This window comes from Salvelinus namaycush, chromosome 33 (assembly GCF_016432855.1).
Source record: "Salvelinus namaycush isolate Seneca chromosome 33, SaNama_1.0, whole genome shotgun sequence".
Lineage (NCBI taxonomy): Eukaryota > Metazoa > Chordata > Actinopteri > Salmoniformes > Salmonidae > Salvelinus > Salvelinus namaycush.
The window spans coordinates 32,581,769-32,602,713 of record NC_052339.1 but is presented as its reverse complement, the minus strand read 5'-3'; the positions used below and the strand labels follow the sequence as shown (position 1 = coordinate 32,602,713).

Here is a 20,945-nt window from a genome sequence, read left to right as displayed (position 1 = left end):
TAGCCCTGGAGGCTAGTCTCCAGACAGACAGCTCCCATCCTCTATCTGGGTTATTTGCTCACTCGCTCTCGGAGGGTGCCAAGGAATCCGACTAATTTTAGAGCACTATCAGCATTCCTGCCATTACAATACCCCCCTGGAACTCTGCGGTGGCTTTATGGCAGCTAATTGTCTGTTAGCTGCGGGAGGGCAACCCACTAATTTAAAGCTGTTGATTGTGTTCAAATGTTTTGCTTCCTATTGCTCAAGCAGTGACTTTCATAGAAAACCCATTACTGCAGAGGTTAGACAGGTAGTCACAATTAATGTTGAGCAATCATAACTTTTGCAGATATCTGGCAATTCCCTTCGTTGGATTTCTGATGACTGTATTTGCCAGGTTTTATGCACAATAAAAAGTTATTGTAAAACAATTAGCAGAGATTATATCAAGGTTGATGTTCAAAGCACACTCACACCCCCAAACCCTTTACTGTGTCTTAAAGCCCAGAACACATCATTTAGATCTTTGATTGGAATTGTTTACATCGGACTACAACATTCACTGAGTGTACAAAACATCCTAATATTAGAGTTGCACCCCCTTTGCCCTCCAGAACAGACTCAATTTATCAGGGAATGGACTCTACAAGGTGTGAAAAGCATTGCAAAGGGATGTTGGCCCATGTTGACTCCAATGCTTCCCACAGTTGGGTCAAGTTGGCTGGATGTCCTTTGGGTGGCGGACCATTCTTGATACACACAGGAAACTGTTGACCGTGGGGAAAACCCAGCAACGTTGCAGTGCCAGGCACACCCAAACCAGTGTACCTGGCACCTACTACCATACCCTGTTCAAAAGGCACTTTGTCTTGCCCATTCACCCTCTGAATGGCACACATACACAATCCATGTCTCAATGGTCTCAAGGCTTTAATAATTTTTTTAAAATTCTTCTTTAACCTGTCTCCTCCCCTTCATCTACACTGATTGAATTGGATTTAACAAGTGACATCAATAAGGGATCATAGCTTTCACCTGGATTCACCTGGTCAGTCTCATGGAAAGCACTGGTGTTCCTAATGTTTTGTACACCGTCTTCTTACCGCTGGACATTAATAGCATTACAATATACCTTTATACCTTATACTGAATTATCATCCTGTGATTTATGACATTGTTTTAGTCTACATATGCATTATTTAGCTGCTGCTTTTTACTCTAAGCAATAAAAACACAATGTGGACATGAGGCTTGTTGGGGGCTCTTGGAGCAAGTACTTAGTGAGCTTCAATAAGTTCTGCATAAACGGCTCCAGCCAAACTTCATAGAGGCTTTCGTCTCCTTTATCCTATTCTTACTGTACACTGGGGTGCATCAGAAGAGACCACTCCTTAAATGTCATTGTTTTATAACACAAGATAGCGTGGCTCCATCTACACTGTCGCTGGATGGGACTAGGTCTGTGTAGGAGTAACGGCCCCTGAAAGAAGACAATGCCTCAACTGTATCCCTTCTCTGCAGATTGGGTAATAAAGGCTTCTGCACCAAACACAAAGGTAAGAATTTACACTATATTTATTGTTATCCAGCATTGAAACGATGCAATTTCACAGTTCAGCTTGTTCTCCTCCCTCTGTTGCTGTCCTGCCTCTCCCCATAGTGAAGTCAGACTGACACCGTCAGGCTGTCCCACACTTATGACATCACTTCCTTTTCCTTGCTTGTTTCCACCCCCCCAGTACCTCTCCTCATCCAGCGGCTGGGTTTGCCTGTGCTCCCAAACACGCACACTGCTCCGTCCCACTGTGAAGAGAGAAAGAGAGAGATGTCATTTGACAGGAAGGATGAGCGAACTTACAAGCACATTGGTTTAATAAGAATAGTATTCTAAATGGTCTATGGAGACTTTTCATATTTATTCATATACATTTAAAAAAGTTAACTTCCAGAATTGAAATAGAATTGAGCACTGCCCCTCAGTAGAGTGGAGCAGAGATACAGAGACTTACAGAGCTGCTGATGTTGTTCTGGTAGGGATGCCAACCCCCCCCCCCGGGCATAGCGACTCACCGATGACCTTCCCAGTGGAACAGCCAGTGTAGATGAACTTCTGTCCAGTGGTGAACTCCGGGGAGAAGCGACAGCGTGTGCAGAACACCGTGACCCCTGTAGGTCATCACTGAGGTGTCGCCTGCCAGCTTGTGTCTCTCTGCTGGGAGGACAAACAGACAGCAGGCAAACGACAGGTCAGTCGACACAACCAGCTATTGGACAGTCAAGTACAGCTGAACAACAAATGGGAGGGGTAGTAGGAGACGAATGATTAAACATACTGTATACCCATGTCATCAATACTTAATATAGCAAATATGAGATTTTCTGAGAGCAATCTAGAGTAGATTACAGTTGGATTGGAGTGGCCTTTTCAACTAGTGTTTCTGGCCCACTTGCTAATCTTAATGTGATCTAGACTAGGACACAGTACAGATGTACAACAACCTCATGGCATCCCCAGCACCATTCTGGACAACCTGCTGCCAATGGTAGTCCCAGTCCTGCTGGACGATGTTCAGCCGCGAGGCCACCAGGCCCTCCTTGGGGGAGAACTTCCTCATGTCCCACAGCTTGATGGACTGGTCCTTTGAGTTACTGATCAGATAACGTGCGTCGCCCTGCAAGGTGAAGAGAGGATGTTTATAATGAACCTGTATCTTCCTGACAGTGATTAGTGGAGTCAACAGGCACACAGAGGAGGTTTATACCTTAATGTGCACAATATCAGGGTGGAGTGGTTAGAGTTTTAGACCCTGTCCAAATACTAAAAATGCATCCTTCCTCACTATCAAAGCCCTTGCTGATTGGTGAAACGGCACTGCGTAGCTTTCACCTGTCCAGTTATATCAGAACAGTGCATTTGTGTATAAACAGTAAATAGTCCCATGTATGTGTTTAGGGCTTTGATGTCGATGATTACATACACAGTAAGATAGAATGTACAGTCGTGGCCAAAAGTTGAGAATGACACAAATATTCATTTCCAAAGTTTGCTGCTTCAATGTCTTTAGATATTTGTCAGATGTTACTATGGAATACTGAAGTATAATTACAAGCATTTCATAAGTGTCAAAGGCTTTTATTGACAATTACATGAAGTTGATGCAAATAGTCAATATTTGCAGTGTTGACCCTTCTTTTTCAAGACCTCTGCAATCCGCCCTGGCATGCTGTCAATTAACTTCTGGACCACATCCTGAATGATGGCAGCCCATTCTTGCAAAATCAATGCTTGGAGTTTGTCAGAATTTGTGGGTTTTTGTTTGTCCACCCACCTCTTGAGGATTGACCACAAGTTCTCAATGGGATTAAGGTCTGGGGAGTTTCCTGGCCATGGACCTAAAATATCGATGTTTTGTTCCCCGAGACACTTAGTTATCACTTTTGCCTTATGGCAAGGTGCTCCATCATGCTGGAAAAGGCATTGTTCGTCACCAAACTGTTCCTGGATGGTTGGGAGAAATTGCTCTCGGAGGATGTGTTGGTACCATTCTTTATTCATGGCTGTGTTCTTAGGCAAAATTGTGAGTGAGCCCACTCCCTTGGCTGAGAAGCAACCCCACACATGAATGGTCTCAGGATGCTTTACTGTTGGCACGACACAGGACTGATGGTAGCGCTTACCTTGTCTTCTCCGGACAAGCTTTTTTCCGGATGCCCCAAACAATCAGAAAGGGGATTGATCAGAGAAAATGACTTTACCCTAGTCCTCAGTAGTCCAATCCCTGTACCTTTTGCAGAATATCAGTCTGTCCCTGATGTTTTTCCTGGAGAGAAGTGGCTTCTTTGCTGCCCTTCTTGACCACAGGCCATCCTCCAAAAGTCTTTGCCTCACTGTGCGTGTAGATGCACTCACACCTGCCTGCTGCCATTCCTGAGCAAGCTCTGTACTGGTGGTGCCCCGATCCCGCAGCTGAATCAACTTTAGGAGACGGTCCTGGCGCTTGCTGGACTTCCTTGGGCGCCCTGAAGCCTTCTTCACAACAATTGAACCGCTCTCCTTGAAGTTCTTGATGATCCGATAAATGGTTGATTTAGGTGCAATCTTACTGGCAGCAATATCCTTGCCTGTGAAGCCCTTTATGTGCAAAGAAATGATGACGGCACGTGTTTCCTTGCAGGTAACCATGGCTGACAGAGGAAGAACAATGATTCCAAGCACCACCCTCCTTTTGAAGCTTCCAGTCTTATTCGAACTCAATCAGCATGACAGAGCAATCTCCAGCCTTGTCCTCGTCAACACTCACACCTGTGTTAACGAGAGAATCACTGACATGATGTCAGCTGGTCCTTTTGTGTCAGGGCTGAAATGCAGTGGAAATGTTTTTGGGGGATTCAGTTAATTTGCATGGCAAAGAGGGACTTTGCAATTAATTGCAATTCATCGGATCATTCTCCATAACATTCTGGAGTATATGCAAATTGCCATCATACAAACTGAGGCAGCAGACTTTGAAAATTAATATTTGTGTCATTCTCAAAACTGTTGGCTACGATTGTAAGAGGGTGATTGCACATGCTGGACGCATACACACAGTAGTGGTTCTCCTCTATTACCTTGCTGTGGATGAAGGTGATGCCGTCTCTGTGTCCAGACAGCTGGCCCATGGGCTGGGGTCTGTCCTCCCGCAGCGTCCGTCTGTCCCACACCTTGCAGAGCACGTCGTCACTGCCTGAGAACAGCAGCTGGGACGAGCTGTCGGCAAACGCCACTGTGTTCACATCGTTGCCGTGAGCTTTGATCTGAGGAGACAGAAGGGGCGGGGGAAGGGAGGAGAGAGAGACAGATGGCAGAGGCCAACAACACAGTGATGTGGGTCATGACAAAGGGTCCCAAGAGAAGAGGGTTGCTCTGTATCGTCAGCTAAAACCAGAGGCGATGGTGTGAAGCTTACAGTGGGGAGACAGAGGGTGACCAGGTTGTGACTGAATATTTGCAATGCCAATGTCCATAGGCGGGCAGACACACACCTTAAGAGTGCTCTTATTCTGTTCCCGATCGATGACAGAAGCAGCCATCGTTTGCTCTGTGAAGAAGAAAAAACAGTGCTAAGCTATAAAACGCAACAAACTATTTTTATTTTCAAATGTCTCGGAAAATGTAAAATTGGGATGAATAAAATTGGGTGCACTCACTCTCCAATGACCTCTTTCCCATCTGTGGAGGCAGTCAGAGAGAAGACACAGAACCTATTCTTATCTGGGCTAAGAGGGAAGAACAGAACATTAACCAGCCTCAGCCAGAGAGAAGACAGACGGGTCGACCCCATGTGGTGAGAGTAGGCCACAGGTTAGAGAACTGGCAGTGTGGTGACAACATCTCCCTCAACATCAGACAGACCAAGGAGCTGATTGTGGACTACAGGAAACGGGGGGGGGGGGGTCAAACCAGCAGAGGGTCAAGGGCTTCAAGTTCCTTGTTGTCCACATCACTAAGGACTTAACATTGTCCTCTCACACCAGCAATTGTGAAGAACACACGTCACATGGCAACACCTCTTCTCAGGAGGCTGAAATTATTTGGCATGGCCCCTCAGATCCTTAGGAACTTTTACAGCTGCACCATTGAGAGAATCCTGACTGGTTGTATCACAGTCTGGTATGGCAACTGCACCGCCCGTGACCGGAAGGCCCTACAGAGGGTGGTGCGGACGGCCAAGCCATCCAGGACATACATGCCAGGCGGTGACTGAGAAAGGTCTGAAATTGCCAGCCTCCAGCCACCCGAGACATGGACAGTTCTCCATGCTGCCGTCGGGGCGGCAGGGTAGCCTAGGGGTTAGAGCGTTGGGCTAGTAACTGAAAGGTTGCAAGTTCGAATCCCCGAGCTGACAAGGTACAAATCTGTTGTTCTGCCCCTGAACAAGGCAGTTAACCCACTGTTCCTAGGCCGTCATTGAAAATAAGAATTTGTTCTTAACCGACTTGCCTAGTTAAATAAAGGTGAAAAAAAACTCCTATACAGCTTCTATCCCCTGGCCATAAGACCGTTAAAATGGCTAACTACTGCTCTCCCACAGACTATACGGTCATCCACAGACAACCTACACTGCTGCTAAAATGATTAGATGTGTTACTCCATTACGCTGTTGTCCATTGATTGCAATTACCATTTATCCTGCTACTGGTCACTGACTTCTGTTTACATGTAACAGTGCCTTCAGAAAGTATTGATGCTCTTTATTCCACAATGTTTACAGCCTGAATTCAAAATGTATTAAATACACACAATACCCCGATTACAGCCGCGAGTCTGATTAATGCCGTGTTCAAGACAATTGGTAATTCGGAAATCTCCGACTTCCGAGCATTCAAAACAACTGGGTACTCGGATAAAAACAAGATCCGACTGGGGGAATAAAATAAAATTGAACGGTCATCCAACTTGGAATCTCAGGTCTCTTTCTAGATCTCCGACTGAAGATCACTGAAGTCATGATTTTACCACGTATTTTGCTGAGTTCCCAGTTGTATTGGCGTGGCATAAGTCTAAGAACTTTGCACACCTGGATTGTACAAAATGTGCACATTATTATTCTATAAATTCTTTACACTGTCAAGTTGGTTGTTGATCATTGCTAGACAGCCATTTAAGTCTTGCCATAGATTTTTTCCACTCTGTCATTTAGGTTAGTCTTGTGCAGTAACTACAATACTGTTGAGCCATGCTCAGTTCTCCTAATCACAGCCATTAAATTCTGTACCCGTTTTAAAAAGTCACCATTGGCTTCATGGTGAAACCCCTGAGTGGTTTCCTTCCTCTCCGGCAACTGATTTACGAAGGACACCTGTATCTGTGTAGTGACTGGGTGTATTGATACACCTTCCAAAGTGTTATTAATAACTTCACCGTGATCAAAGGGATATTCAATATTTGCTTTATTTTATTTTTTAAATGCCCAACTACCAATAGGTGCCCATCTTTGAGGCATTGGAATACCTCCCTGATCTTTGTGGTTGAAATTCACTGCTCGACTGATGGACCTTACAGATAATTGTATGTGTGGGGTACAGAGACAATAGCCCACTATTATTGCACACAGTAAGTCCATGCACCTTATTCAGCACATTTTTATTCCTGAACTTATTTATGCTTAGCATAATAAAAAGGGATTGAATACTTACTGACTCAAGACATTATGGGGTATTGTGTGTAGTCCAATAACCAGGTTTCCAGCCAACCTTTTTACACACGTAAAGTACATGTCTGATAAATATAGAGTCATGACAGGCCTGATGGAAACAGAAAATGTTCATGTAAACTTTCTAAATGTAGACAAAACAAGCCAGACAAAGTGGGATCTTTTGATGTCGGTTCAATTAATTATGCGAGAAATTTGTGGAAAGACTTATGCGCAAATATTGATATAATAACCATCATATCGAAGTAAACTTGTCACACGATGACATGTGTGGTCGTCCCACTACGACTCAGGGAAACCATGCAGTTTTAGGCTACAGGTTAAATACATTCTGATGAACTTCACAGGGTGGTGAAAGTGCACGGTGATGAGCCTGATGCTCCTTTCCAATACATATTGAGGGTCTTATTCTGGTGACATGATGATCGATGCTTGACAAATCTAAAATATTCTTGCTCTTATCCATAATAAATCTCATCACGTAGACTAGCCTACCCACACTGTAGCCGAGACCAAAGTAGGCACATTTGCTATTGCGACCGTTCGTGACAACACTAAAATCGTTAGAGTTAAAAATGCAATGGAAACACATTGAACATTTCATTTTTAGTCGTTACATGAAAACGTAAGTGGAAAAGTACATTGTGTGCATCATCACGTACTGGTTTTTATCAGCAACAAGGCAGTTTGGTGGAACTATGTATAAGAATATTTGCATGAAAACTTGAGCTATGTACACAAAATCGCAATATAATCCGTTTTAAATTCAGGCTGTAACAACAATGTGGAGAAAGTCAAGCGGCGTGAACACTTTATGAAGGCACTGTATTTTACCATAAGTATTTATGTATTCCTGCTACAAGTCACTTTTCAGCTCCGTTTTACATGTATATACTGCTCAGAAACAACCTTTAACCCTCATCATAGTTCTTGTGTGGTTTTTATTCTTACATCAATGTTTTATTCTATTTCCTATTACTGCATTGTTGGGAAAGAGCTCTCAAGGTAAGAATTTCACTGTACTGTTTTACACCTGCTGTATCCTGTGCGCATTGCAAATAAACTTTGAAAACTTGAACCTCCTCTCGCCTGGGTTACGAGGGAAGAACAGAACATTAACCAGCCTACACTGAGAGACAACTCCAACTACGGAACCTACAACCCATGGAAAGAATAGGCCTGAAATGGGGCTGCGCTTAAAGCTGTAATACAGGTAATGAGTGGAGTACAGGATGGCTTCTTAAAAAAAAAACTAACAGGTCTGTGAGAGCCGGAATTCTTACTGGTTGGTAGGTTTTCAAATACTTATGTCATGCAATAAAATGCAAATTAATTACTTAAAAATCATACAATGTGATTTTCTGGATTTTTGTTTTAGATTCCGTCTCTCACAGTTGAAGTGTACCTATGATAAATTACAGACCTCTACATGCTTTGGAAGTAGGAAAACCTGCAAAATCGGCAGTGTATCAAATACTTGTTCTCCCCACTGTATGTTACTTTTTGAACAACCGGACCAAATTCACACAGAAAAGTGGGTTATAAAAGCAAGTCTAAGAAGCAGTAGATCTGTTCTATGTGCGTTATTTCAATGCTTCCCTTAAGTTTAGTTTTGTCTTTTGTACACCAGCTTCAAAACAGCTGAAAATACAATGTTTTAGTTCCAAAAATATTTTTCACAGCGTTGAAGATGGTACAATGATTCTGTACACTACACTTGCTTGTTTTGTCAAACTGAAATTAGTTAGCCTATCAGAATTTTAGCAACCAAGAAATGGTGGATCGATATCTGCATAGTGCACCTTTAAAAGTTTGAATCCTAACTTGAGGGAAAATCTGTGTAAGTCTCACTTTGACATCAATTCCTAAGTAAAAGTTTGAGAAACACACACTTTTAGTTTGCCTAAAAAGCAGTAATTAAATGGGAAATCACATGAACTGAAGTACTCAGCTATCCATGTAATTGATGTTCTGGACGATGAATTGATCTAATTTAAAATGTTTCCTGTTGCTCCATCAGTGGCAAACAAAGCCAGTAATAGATGGCTGAGATGACTAGCTCTAATGTCATGCATCCTTGTGAATCAAGAGGATTGCAGGTAGAATGGTTCATTTCCTCATTGGTTAAGCTATAAGTACTATGAGGAGAAACACTAACTTGAGGTTCAGGTCGGTGCGAGTTTGTTTCACTGTCACCATCTACACTGCAGACATAAACTAGAGGGATACAAGAGGGCACACGTCAGTACAAACTACACAATGAAACATCCTAACAAGAAGCCCAAGAGAGATTCTGAGCCTATATTCTGGTGAATATTGTGATGGAAATCTAGTGATTTTGAAATCACTCGTTTCAAAATTAGCAAGAGTTTAGCTTTTAATTTATTTATCAAAGCTCCTCTGATTGACTGGTTAAAGTAAATGTCCAGTGAAAAGCTCATATTCTGTTAACTCATACCCAAATAATGTTATTGACGCATCCTATATTCGTATGTGGCCAAAGCATTAATTGGAGATTTAAAAAAATAAAGAATACCCCACCACAAATTTTTCTTTTAAAACAGACCGGTTCAAAAATTGTATTTTTCTTGCATAAATATTTGTGACCAGTATACGCTCACACCACTCAAATACAGAAAAGCTGCTTTTTAACATACTTAAAATAGTAAAAAAAAAAAAAAAAAAAAAGCTCATAAAGGAATTATAGGCCATATTTCATAGAAATTTTGAAACACTGGACCATTACTTTAAAGCTCTGTCATCCCACCTCCATATCTTCAAATTAAACTAGAATCCTACACATTAGTTCATCTGTGCTAATGTAGCAGTGTGATGTTGTTCCCCTAGATTACGCACCAAATTGCACACAAGGACCAATTCAAATAGGCCAGGTCAAGAGGGGATGTTAATAATCTGATAATAATAATAATAATTCAGTGTATTTTTTTATTTAATTACAGCTGCATAGCTAATGTTTTTATTTGGTGTACAAACACTTTTTCATACCAATATTGTACATACAAGTGATTGTAAAAGTTTTGTATATTTTGGTTTGGCCCATCGCGGGTTATCTGTATTCCCATACCACTTTATCGTTCTCTTTTGCCTGACCCTCGGCTAGCAAGGTGCCGGAGAGCTGTGACTGCACCAAGGGTAACGTGTGTGTTGTCTCTTCGTGTGCAGGGCAAATAAAAAGAGTTCAACGAGCAGACCGTCAGTTGTGGCAGTGTCCTAATTGAAAACACACAACGCAGAACGAACCACGCTACAAACTGGTGCCGCGACCTGCCGACTGGTTAGCTCAAGCTGACCACCGGAGCTGTGCATGTGGAGGAGATGCGCGACCCGCGCATGCGCACTTGTTGATGGTTTGCTATAAGTGAATGTATACTGTAAATAGTGAAGGTGAATGTAGCATATTCACTAGATAATTGTATTGGCGTTTATTTGCATGTTTTGAGGGAATTTGTTTATTGCATTTTTTTTGTATTTGTATGCAGTAAATTACATTGTAGTTTAGTTCTCTATTGAGCCATGGAAGACTCTCAAGTCCATAAGATGAGTTATGCTGGGGATTTTGGTGTGGTTAGTGTGGGTAGAGGGAGGGGTGTCCATGCATTTACACCATTGGTACAGTCAGCTCCTGGGAGTAGAGTGGCTGCTAGTCCTGAGTTTACAAGCACTGGGAGGGGTAGGCTGTTTACTCCACCTGACCAGGGTCTCCCACCTCTGTCTCTTGATGTACCATTGTCCCCAGTCCTCAGTAATAATGGGACACCGAGTCAGCTTAGTGACCTTATTAAGCAGATTGGTTCAGAGATAGGAGAATCTATCAGAGCGAGTTTACTGCAGCCTGGGGCTTCAAGTCTTTCTCCTGCCCATTCCCCTGACCAATCCCAGCAGTTTCCCCTGCCTGGACAATGTGGGTCAACTTTTATTGATGCGTCCAAGCTGAATCTGGTTGTGAAGTCAGAGGTTAGTGCTCCACCTTTCTTCAGGGGTGATGGCTCAGATAAGTACTCTGTCCTGGAGTGGGAGGAGCTAATGGGAGTCTACCTAGAGAAGAGGGGTTACACTGGGTCTGAGAATGTTGGGGAGGTGATGTCTAGGCTCATGGGGAGGGCACGGGATGTGACCAAAGTCTGGATGCGTAACAACCCTGTTGTCACAGATGTTAAGGCAGTGTTCAGTGTTCTCAAGCAACACTTTGGGGATACTGTCTACTCAGGTATGCCATTAGCTGATTTCTATTCAATGAGACCATATGCTAATGAGGGTCCACTAGATTTCTGGATTAGGCTTAACAAAGCTGCAGAGGCAGCTGAACAGTACCTTGTAAGTGAGGGTAGAACCTTGCCCAATCAGTGCTCAGAGTTGGCAGTCATGTTTGTACGCAACTGTCCTGATAAAGAGTTGGCCCAAGTGTTCAAATGCAAACCCCTTCGTGACTGGACAGCCAGTGAGGTACAGGATCGTTTGGATGAACTGTTAAGGGAGCGTAAAGCATGTAGAACACAACTTTCACAGCAGGTGGCTGCTGTCTTCGACTCCCCCCAGGAGGAAGTGGATCCTGAGAGCAGACCTAATGTGTCATCTTTTTCTCAATGTGGCCGTGAACCAGAACAGGCCCAATCTGTATCTGAGGGTGGGACATTAGAGAAAGTTTTGAGTATGCTAGAGAAGGCTCTTGTCAGCAATACTCAGTCTGTGAACAGAGGGCCCCGTAAACAGTTCCCCAAACGTGAGCGTGAGTGCGCTGTCTGTGGAAGCACTAATCACTGGACCAAAGCTCACTGTCAGATGCACCAGCTGTGTTTCAAGTGCTTCTCTCCTGGCCACATGAGCTTTGACTGTAGTGAGACTGGGAAGCGAAAGAGCCCTGTATGTGGACAGACTGGCAGGTCTCAGGAAAACTAGAAAGTCTCCATTCTGAGGAGGGCAATGTGAGGCAGTCTAATTTTTCCTCCACTGATGATGATATCCAATCTGTTTATTCTTATTTTTGTGAGTCAGTACCCAAGAACAACACAGTAATTTTTCAGAACACAATGAGAATTTCTCAGAATGACAGTTTGTTTTACACCACCGTGCTAGTACAGGATAAAGTTGAGCTGAAGGGGATGTTAGATAGTGGGTCCATGGCTACTACTCTGCGCGCAGATATTGTACCTCGGTTGAGGGAGGCAGGAGTGGTAGAGGGGAACTTTCTAGCTCCTTCAGACATCATACTGGTGGGTTGTGGTGGGACGCAAACTAGCCCAGTGGGCATGTGTGACTTGAAACTACAGCTTTATGGCTTCAGTTATGTAGTCCCAGTGCTGATTGTAGATGGGCAGGTTGATGAACTCATTGTTGGCACTAACGTGTTGAAGTCTCTGATTAGACAGTTCAAATCAAATGACAGCTACTGGCGGGTGGTGGGTACGCCAGGTCCCTCTGGCCAGTGTGAGGACAGCCAGTTCCTGCGTCTCCTATCAAATCTGGAGAGATGGAGAGGAGACTCCATCCCAGATAAAGTGGGCACCATTAAGTTGAAGAGGGCAGTAACGCTCCAACCCATGAGTGAGCATCTGGTGTGGGGCCGCTTACCCCCAAAGACAAAACTCTCTGTGGGCAGTACTGTTGTTGTCGAGCCCAGCACGTCTCGTTGTGTGAATCGACACATACTAGTAGGGAGAGTAGTTACGCCTCTGTGGGGGGATGGATGGCTCCCTGTGAAGATTGTGAATCCAACAACTTCGCCAGTTACCCTGAGACGAAATGCTAAAGTGGCAGATGTGTACCCTTGTATTGCATTGGAGGATTTTGATGATGTCAAGCAGCAAGCTGCTTACCAGAACGTGGCAAAAGTACAATGTGACAGCTCACATGGCAGTCTTACAGCTAAGAGTTCAGTTGGTGGCAGTGTAGTTAATGACAACAGTACACTGAGCAATCTTGGACTTCAAGGCCTGTCTGTTGAGGAGTGTCCAGTTTCACAGTTCTGGAAAGACAAACTTGTCGGTTTAATTGAGAAGTATGACACGGTGTTCTCTAGACATAGCCTGGATTGTGGAGAGGCAAAAGAGTTCTGCCATCGCATACGGCTGACTGATGACCGCCCATTTCGATTACCTTATCGTAGGCTTTCTCCAGCTGATTACCAAAAACTCAGGGAAACACTGGATGATATGGAGGAAAAGGAAATCGTCAGAAAATCCAGCAGCGAGTATGCCTCACCATTGGTGCTGGTATGGAAAAAGAATGGGGACTTGCGTCTATGTACTGACTTTAGGTGGTTAAACGCCCGCACAGTGAAGGATGCTCATCCACTGCCTCATCAGGCTGATGTACTGGCGGCGCTGGGAGGTAATGCCTTCTTCAGCACAATGGACTTGACATCAGGGTACTACAATGTGCCACTGCATGAAGAGGATAAGAAATACACTGCCTTTTCCTCTCCTTTAGGTCTGCACGAGTACAATCGTTTGCCTCAGGGCCTTTGCAACAGCCCAGCTACTTTTATGAGAATGATGCTGACCATCTTTGGGGACCAAAACTTTCTAAGTCTCCTTTGCTATTTGGATGATCTGATGGTTTTTGCTAAGACGGAGGAAGAGAGTCTGCAGAGACTTGAGATGGTTTTCCAGCGGTTGCAGGAGCACAATCTTAAACTGTCTCCGTCTAAGTGCAAGTTTTTGAGGAGGTCTGTTAAGTTTTTGGGCCACATCATTTCTCAGGAGGGCGTAGCCACTGATCCTGCTAAGGTTCAAACCATTTTGAATGTGACTGAGAGTGAGATGATGGAAGCTGATGGTGTCACTCCGTCTCCTAGCAAAATCCGTTCTTTCCTTGGTATGGTAGTATACTATCAACACTACATTGAGAATTGTTCCATGGTTGCTAGGCCATTGTTTCAGCTGACTACAGGTCAGAAGAAGCCTAGGAGAGGCAAGGGCAGAAAGAGGCCTGGTCCCTCTCGCAGGCTCACTGCTGCAGACTGGACTGCCGAAGATTCAAACAACAAGTCTATTGATGTGTTAGTAGTGACTGATCACTTTACTAAGCTGGCCTGTGCGTATCCATGTCCAAACCAGTCTGCTAAGACTGTTGCTCGTGTTCTCTGGAATAATTTCTTCTGCATTTATGGGTTCGCTGATTGCATCCATTCTGACAGGGGTGCTAACTTTGAGAGTTTACTTATTGCAGAATTACTTCAGTTATCTGGTGTTGAAAAGTCCCACACCACACCTTATCATCCCATGGGTAACGGTCAAGCAGAACGTCTGAATCGCACACTGGGTGGGATGATTAGAGCTCTGCCAGCTAGGTCTAAGGCTAAATGGCCTCAGATGTTGAACACATTGACATTCTCCTATAACTGCACTGTTCATGAGACTACTGGGTTTCCACCCTTCTTCTTGATGTTCGGACGCACCCCTAGGTTGCCGGTAGATGTTATGTTTGAAAGTGTGCTGTTGGATGGGGACACAGTAGATGTGGATAAGTATGTCCAGTCTCTGGGTGAGGATCTGAGAGAGGCCATGACATTGGCCCAGCAGCATGCCAGTAAGCAACAAAAGAGACAAGCCGAGGTCTACAACAGACGGTCTAAGGGTCACTCGGTGCAGAAGGGAGATAGAGTTCTACTTGCTAACAAGGGGGAGAGGGGCAAGAAGAAACTGGCTGATCGCTGGGAGAGTGTGGTGTACATAGTGGTTGCAAAGAACAGCTCACTGAACACATATCGTATCCAACACCCTACCACTGGACGCATCAAAACTGTGCATAGGAACCTGATTATGCCAGTCAACTTTCTGCCTTTACCTTCGTGGGAGGAACCTGAGGGTCACGGATCTCTATCGAGTGGTGACGTGATCTCTGAGATGTCTGCAAAGTCCAGCCAAATGGATGGGAGTGACGCCAGGACTGTCCACTGGGTAGCAGGCCTTCCTGAGTCTTCTGGGAGGATACTCCAAGAGGATGGTGAAGTCCCGGCTGATGGAAGTGAGGTGGAACAACCGTATGAAGTCCCCTTAAGTGAGGTGTGCTCAGCAGAAGTGGACCAGAGAGATATCCCCGAAGCCTACAAGAGTTCTGATTGCGAAACTCCATTCAGTGTGGATGATGTTACCTTGGTTGAAGATGCTTCGTCAGTGTGGTCTGTGACAATCTACCAGGATTCTGATCAGTCGTCTGACACTACTAGTGTTGAGTCGGTAACTGAAAGTGTGCTGGCTCCGGAGATGCGGATATGTAGTACTCCCCATCCTGAGGTTAGACCTCTGAGCAGGGTTAGTGCTGTCTGTGACATTCCTGCTAGGTTTGTGGGTGAGGGTGTTCGGACTAGACTAGGTAGACTTATTAAGCCAGTGGATAGGCTAATCCAAACTATGTCTACACAGGAAATGAAACAGTTCTTGGTTTCTCAGTGACGGTAGGATATTGCCTACCTTTTCTTTTGTAGGAATGTAGGAATCTAAGCATGTCTTAGAATGATTTGTGGGTTTGTCTAATATATTTGACAATTCATGTAACTTTGTGTGTAGTCCATCGGCATAAAATGTATATGGCATTTTTCGTATACGGTTGAATAAGGGATTAGCTACCCCTTATTTTTCCTAATCCTTCGCGGGATAGCTTTTCAGCTGATCGACCATTTGTGGGTCTAGAATTAAGGGACTACACTGGGTTACTCTGTCGCCCTGTGGGTGTGAATTTTTTTTCTTTCTTTGCTTTGTTACCTTTGAGGTAATGTGTTTTGTTTTGGGCCTATAATCTAGTGTAAAACAGTGGGGGTGAATGTAGCAGTGTGATGTTGTTCCCCTAGATTACGCACCAAATTGCACACAAGGACCAATTCAAATAGGCCAGGTCAAGAGGGGATGTTAATAATCTGATAATAATAATAATAATTCAGTGTATTTTTTTATTTAATTACAGCTGCATAGCTAATGTTTTTATTTGGTGTACAAACACTTTTTCATACCAATATTGTACATACAAGTGATTGTAAAAGTTTTGTATATTTTGGTTTGGCCCATCGCGGGTTATCTGTATTCCCATACCACTTTATCGTTCTCTTTTGCCTGACCCTCGGCTAGCAAGGTGCCGGAGAGCTGTGACTGCACCAAGGGTAACGTGTGTGTTGTCTCTTCGTGTGCAGGGCAAATAAAAAGAGTTCAACGAGCAGACCGTCAGTTGTGGCAGTGTCCTAATTGAAAACACACAACGCAGAACGAACCACGCTACACTAAAGTCAAGCTGACTTTTTTTTTTTAAATAGCAGTGTGTGTAGTGAGACCAGCTGGAATAGAGCATCTTGTGGGATTCAGGGGTGACTGCTTCAGGTTAAAGCGCCCCCTACTGGTGTCATACAGACAGATGGTCTGGTCTAAGAAAGACAGGGAAGGGATGCATGTGTTAGGAACCAGAAGTCACTACCGATACATTTTTTTTTTTTTAAAGTGACATTGTTTTAATATATATTTGGCCATGTAAACACAGCGATGTCGTTAAGAACTAAAAAGGAATTTCAATAGTTTTGCCATTCCACTGTAATGGTTGTGTTCTTTCCTTCTTCCACTCTCACGGAGCTCTGTCAGCATGTGGGTTAGAGTGCTCACTGAGTCTCAGAATTCCATTGCGCTCGGTTGCTCTTCACTTAGACATTTATGATGGATTAGAGTTTGGAGATGTTGTTGAGTCTGACGAATATCAAGTATGTCACCTTGAAGTTGTAGGACCACAACCTCTGGTGATAAACCAGACGATGGAGGAAGGTTGAGTATCAGAGGGAGGGCTAGCTCAGTACGTCCACACAGGTCCAGGTCAATAAGAGTAACTGGTTAGACCACCTGTGGTCCAGACCGAGCATGCAGATACCCAGGGCTCTGGCCCAAATCAGGTCCATTCACATTATGATTTGTATGGTCAGCCCCATTGTCAGAATGGCCCTGTGTATTCCCATTGACAGGTATGATATGGATGAGCACATTTTCTTGGGGTGAATCCATTGTTTTAATTCCACACAAGAGATTTGCTTTGGTTATTTCTCAATGTTGGAGAGGTCCCATCTGGGGTGCCATTTTCTATGTAATGGTTTTGACTTGAGGTTATTGTTTGTAGGGGTGCCAGGTAGGTTGTGCCTACCAGAGAAAATATTGATTTCTCTTTTTGGTTTGGAAGGGAATGAGTCCGTCATGTCTACACCAATACAAAGGACTCGTGTTTAAAAATAAATAAATCAGTATGAAAATAACCTTTCATAAACCCTTAAAACATTTGAAATAACTTATTTTGCGTTGGTTATATTACCCAAATAAATGATCACACACACAAATAAAAAAAAACGATGAGTTTCTGGTTCCTCAAGGAAAGGTCCCGTACCTCGGTCCTGAAAGAGTCCAGCCCGTCAAAGGAGTTCAGTGAACCCAAGTGACCTTGTCCTTTCATAAAGTGATGTGTAATCCCACTCTCATTAAGCCAATCAGATTGCAATCAACTCTTTTACTATTGAGTGTCACATCTCTGTAGTAGTCTTCACTACAACCGAACACATCAATCACAGTATACATCATAACAAATGAAATATTGTATGCAAAAAGTTGTAGTAAGTCAGACAGACAATCCTCCAACAGATCTTCAGCGGGGGAAAGGCCATGAAGAAACAGCAGAGACCAACATAGATCAGTAGTCCAACAATAGAAATAAGTAGATCCAATAGTGGTTGAGCCTGAGACACGGCTAATGTACACACTTTTTACTACAAACAAAAAAACTGGGTCTCGACGAGCTTCCAAGCTGAGGGGAGACCACTTCCTCTCTCACACTACTGTCACAACCCACGTCCTTACCTTGGCCAGCTGAGGGGAACATGTTGCCATCGTTACTGTACACACCACAGAATGCTTTCTGCTGGTATGTGTCCTTGTGTGCCACGTGATTGGGCAGAAAAACTGAGGAGAAATGCAAACGGAACATTAACACATTTCTATGACAACAGGCTCCTCCTCACCTGTCAACATTCAGGTCAATGATCTGATCGATAAGGCTTTATTCATGTAAACAAGTTGAAACTATTAAATTGAACGATTTATAAAACATCAGCTTTCACTTGTTTTAGCAATGACTTCACGGCGAGTAGTTCATGCATGTGTGGATATACTCACTGTGAGCGAATGAGACTGCACTCTCCGTGAGAAAAACTGGAGCCTTGACACCGGCCTTGTTCCCTCAGAGAACAGATTTTTTATTTTAACTACCCTCTTGACCTGAGAAACAACTTTGTAAGAAACTACTGTGACAAAGCGAGACCAACATGAAGTTACTCGCCCTCACCTCCGTCAGCACGCATGTGAAGCTTTGCCTGGCTTTCAGGCCGGATGAGGCCATGGCCACGAGGATCTGAGTCCGGATTTCACTCTGGTCCAACTCCTGAGTGTCGGGCTGGGAATCCACTGGCAAGACAAGCCACAGCAGCAGTCAGCCAGAGACCAGTGGTGCATACAAGACACAGCAGCAGTCAGCCAGAGACCAGTGGGGCATACAAGACACAGCAGCAGTCAGCCAGAGACCAGTGGTGCATACAAGACACAGCAGCAGTCAGCCAGAGACCAGTGGGGCATACAAGACACAGCAGCAGTCAGCCAGAGACCAGTGGTGCATACAAGACACAGCAGCAGTCAGCCAGAGACCAGTGGGGCATACAAGACACAGCAGCAGTCAGCCAGAGACCAGTGGTGCATACAAGACACAGCAGCAGTCAACCAGAGACCAGTGGGGCATACAAGACACAGCAGCAGTCAGCCAGAGACCAGTGGGGCATACAAGACACAGCAACAGTCAACCAGAGACCAGTGGGACATACAAGACACAGCAGCAGTCAGCCAGAGACCAGTGGGGCATACAAGACACAGCAGCAGTCAGCCAGAGACCAGTGGGGCACACAAGACACAGCAGCAGTCAGCCAGAGACCAGTGGGGCATACAAGCCACAGCAGCAGTCAGCCAGAGACCAGTGGGGCATACAAGCCACAGCAGCAGTCAGCCAGAGACCAGAGGGGCACACAAGTGTAGGTATAAACAACACTTATGAAAGGAACATGCCATTATCATGCATTAAGTTCCGTCTTAAGACGTCTTACTTGTTATTGTGTATTTAACAGTGTTGTCTAGTAAGTGCATTGAAATATGTATGAAGAGCACTATATAAAATTATCACGTTTTTTGGGGTCGTTTTTCCCTTTCATTGCTTGCGCTCACAGTAAACAGCAGGATGTCTGTGACTAGTGCACACTACAACAATGACACCCAGTTTGGTTTACCAGGAGGGTTGCAGCGAACTCCCAGGCGCCCCTGCCAGGCATCAATCGATGTACTCGTCGGAGTCCGAGCACGACTGGACAAGCTGCGGACCTGTCGCACCATTCACATGGATCAGCCTCACCTTCCCCCTTCAGGTGCACACAGAGATGGGGAGAGGGTTGGGAAAACACTTTGTGCTCAGTGACATGAACTAGGGCTACATATGTAGAGCCCCAGATGAGCAATCACTCCATTCAGCATTAGGGGGCACATAATTATTATTTTGTATGTACTACAGACGTCTATAAAAATCGGTCCAATAATACAGGACTAGTAAAGGCAGTTATTCTAAAAATATTTTTTTATATATATATATATATACACACACACAGTACTTGTCAAGTTTGGACACACTTACTCAATCCAGAGTTTTTATTTTTTTACATTGTAGAATAACACTGAAGACATCCAAACTAGTAGTAACCATGTTAAACAAATCAAAATATATTTTATATTTGAGATTCTTCAAAATAGCCACCCTTTGCCTTGACAGCTTTGCACACTCTTGGTATTCTCTCAACCAGCTTCATGAGGTAGTCACCTGGAATGCTTTTCCAACAGTCTTGAAGGAGTTCTCACATACACTAGTTTTTTTTAATTCTGATTTTTCAGGTCCCTCTGCATAGGTTACTGAGATACAGTGCCTTAGACCACTGCACCACTCAGGAGCCCGGTCTCCCAGTCCCAGCTCCAATTTACCTCAATAGGTAAGTCAGCACATCAATATAATCATGTTCCTCAGTTAAAAACTGCATGTTACCCTGCTGCCACTCAGACAATCTGCGTCCCCTACCACTGTTGCTGTTACTGCTGCTCTGGTTGGATTATGCTTCAGAACCGTCAGGGTTGAAGCTGGAGCCCCGACCGCCGGACATCCCAGAACTAGACAGAGCCCATAGACCGTGAGCTTGTCAGGGAAGTCAATTATGTTGTCTATGAGAAGTGAATAATGATAAGAGTTAGATAAATGTGTTTTTTGTCTGAGAGATTGACAGACTACTACCAAAATACTTAGCTAGGATCATTTATGGCAAAACAAGAAGCACAATCAAAAATCTACTCGCTCTAACGTTAGTTACATATCACTAGCTGACCATCGCATGTATTGTCCGACTAGATCTATGGACTAACGTTACCCATCTAACCAGCTAGCCTAGCTTAAATACCTAACATACACTTAAACGTGCTTGACAGTTCTTTGGTGCTGTAGATTAAGTGTAATAACTTGCCAATTATGTTGTCACGAGTCAGTTTATGAAAACGGTTGTTATCTGTAGATGACTAGCCGTTTTCTCTGCCGATGTTTTCAAGATATTACCAGACCAAAGTAGCTAAACGTCAGCTATGCACCATAATGTTTACAATACTGGAACCCCTTCGGGTGTCTTTTATTGTGCCCAGAGAGGAAGACGAAGACCCAACT

At 44.1% G+C, this 20,945-nt stretch overlaps 1 pseudogene; it reads right to left on the bottom strand.

Moving 5' to 3' along the window:
* Positions 1-244: 244 nt before the first annotated feature.
* On the bottom strand, positions 245-20,277 carry LOC120027916 (annotated as a pseudogene).
* Positions 20,278-20,945: the final 668 nt, after the last annotated feature.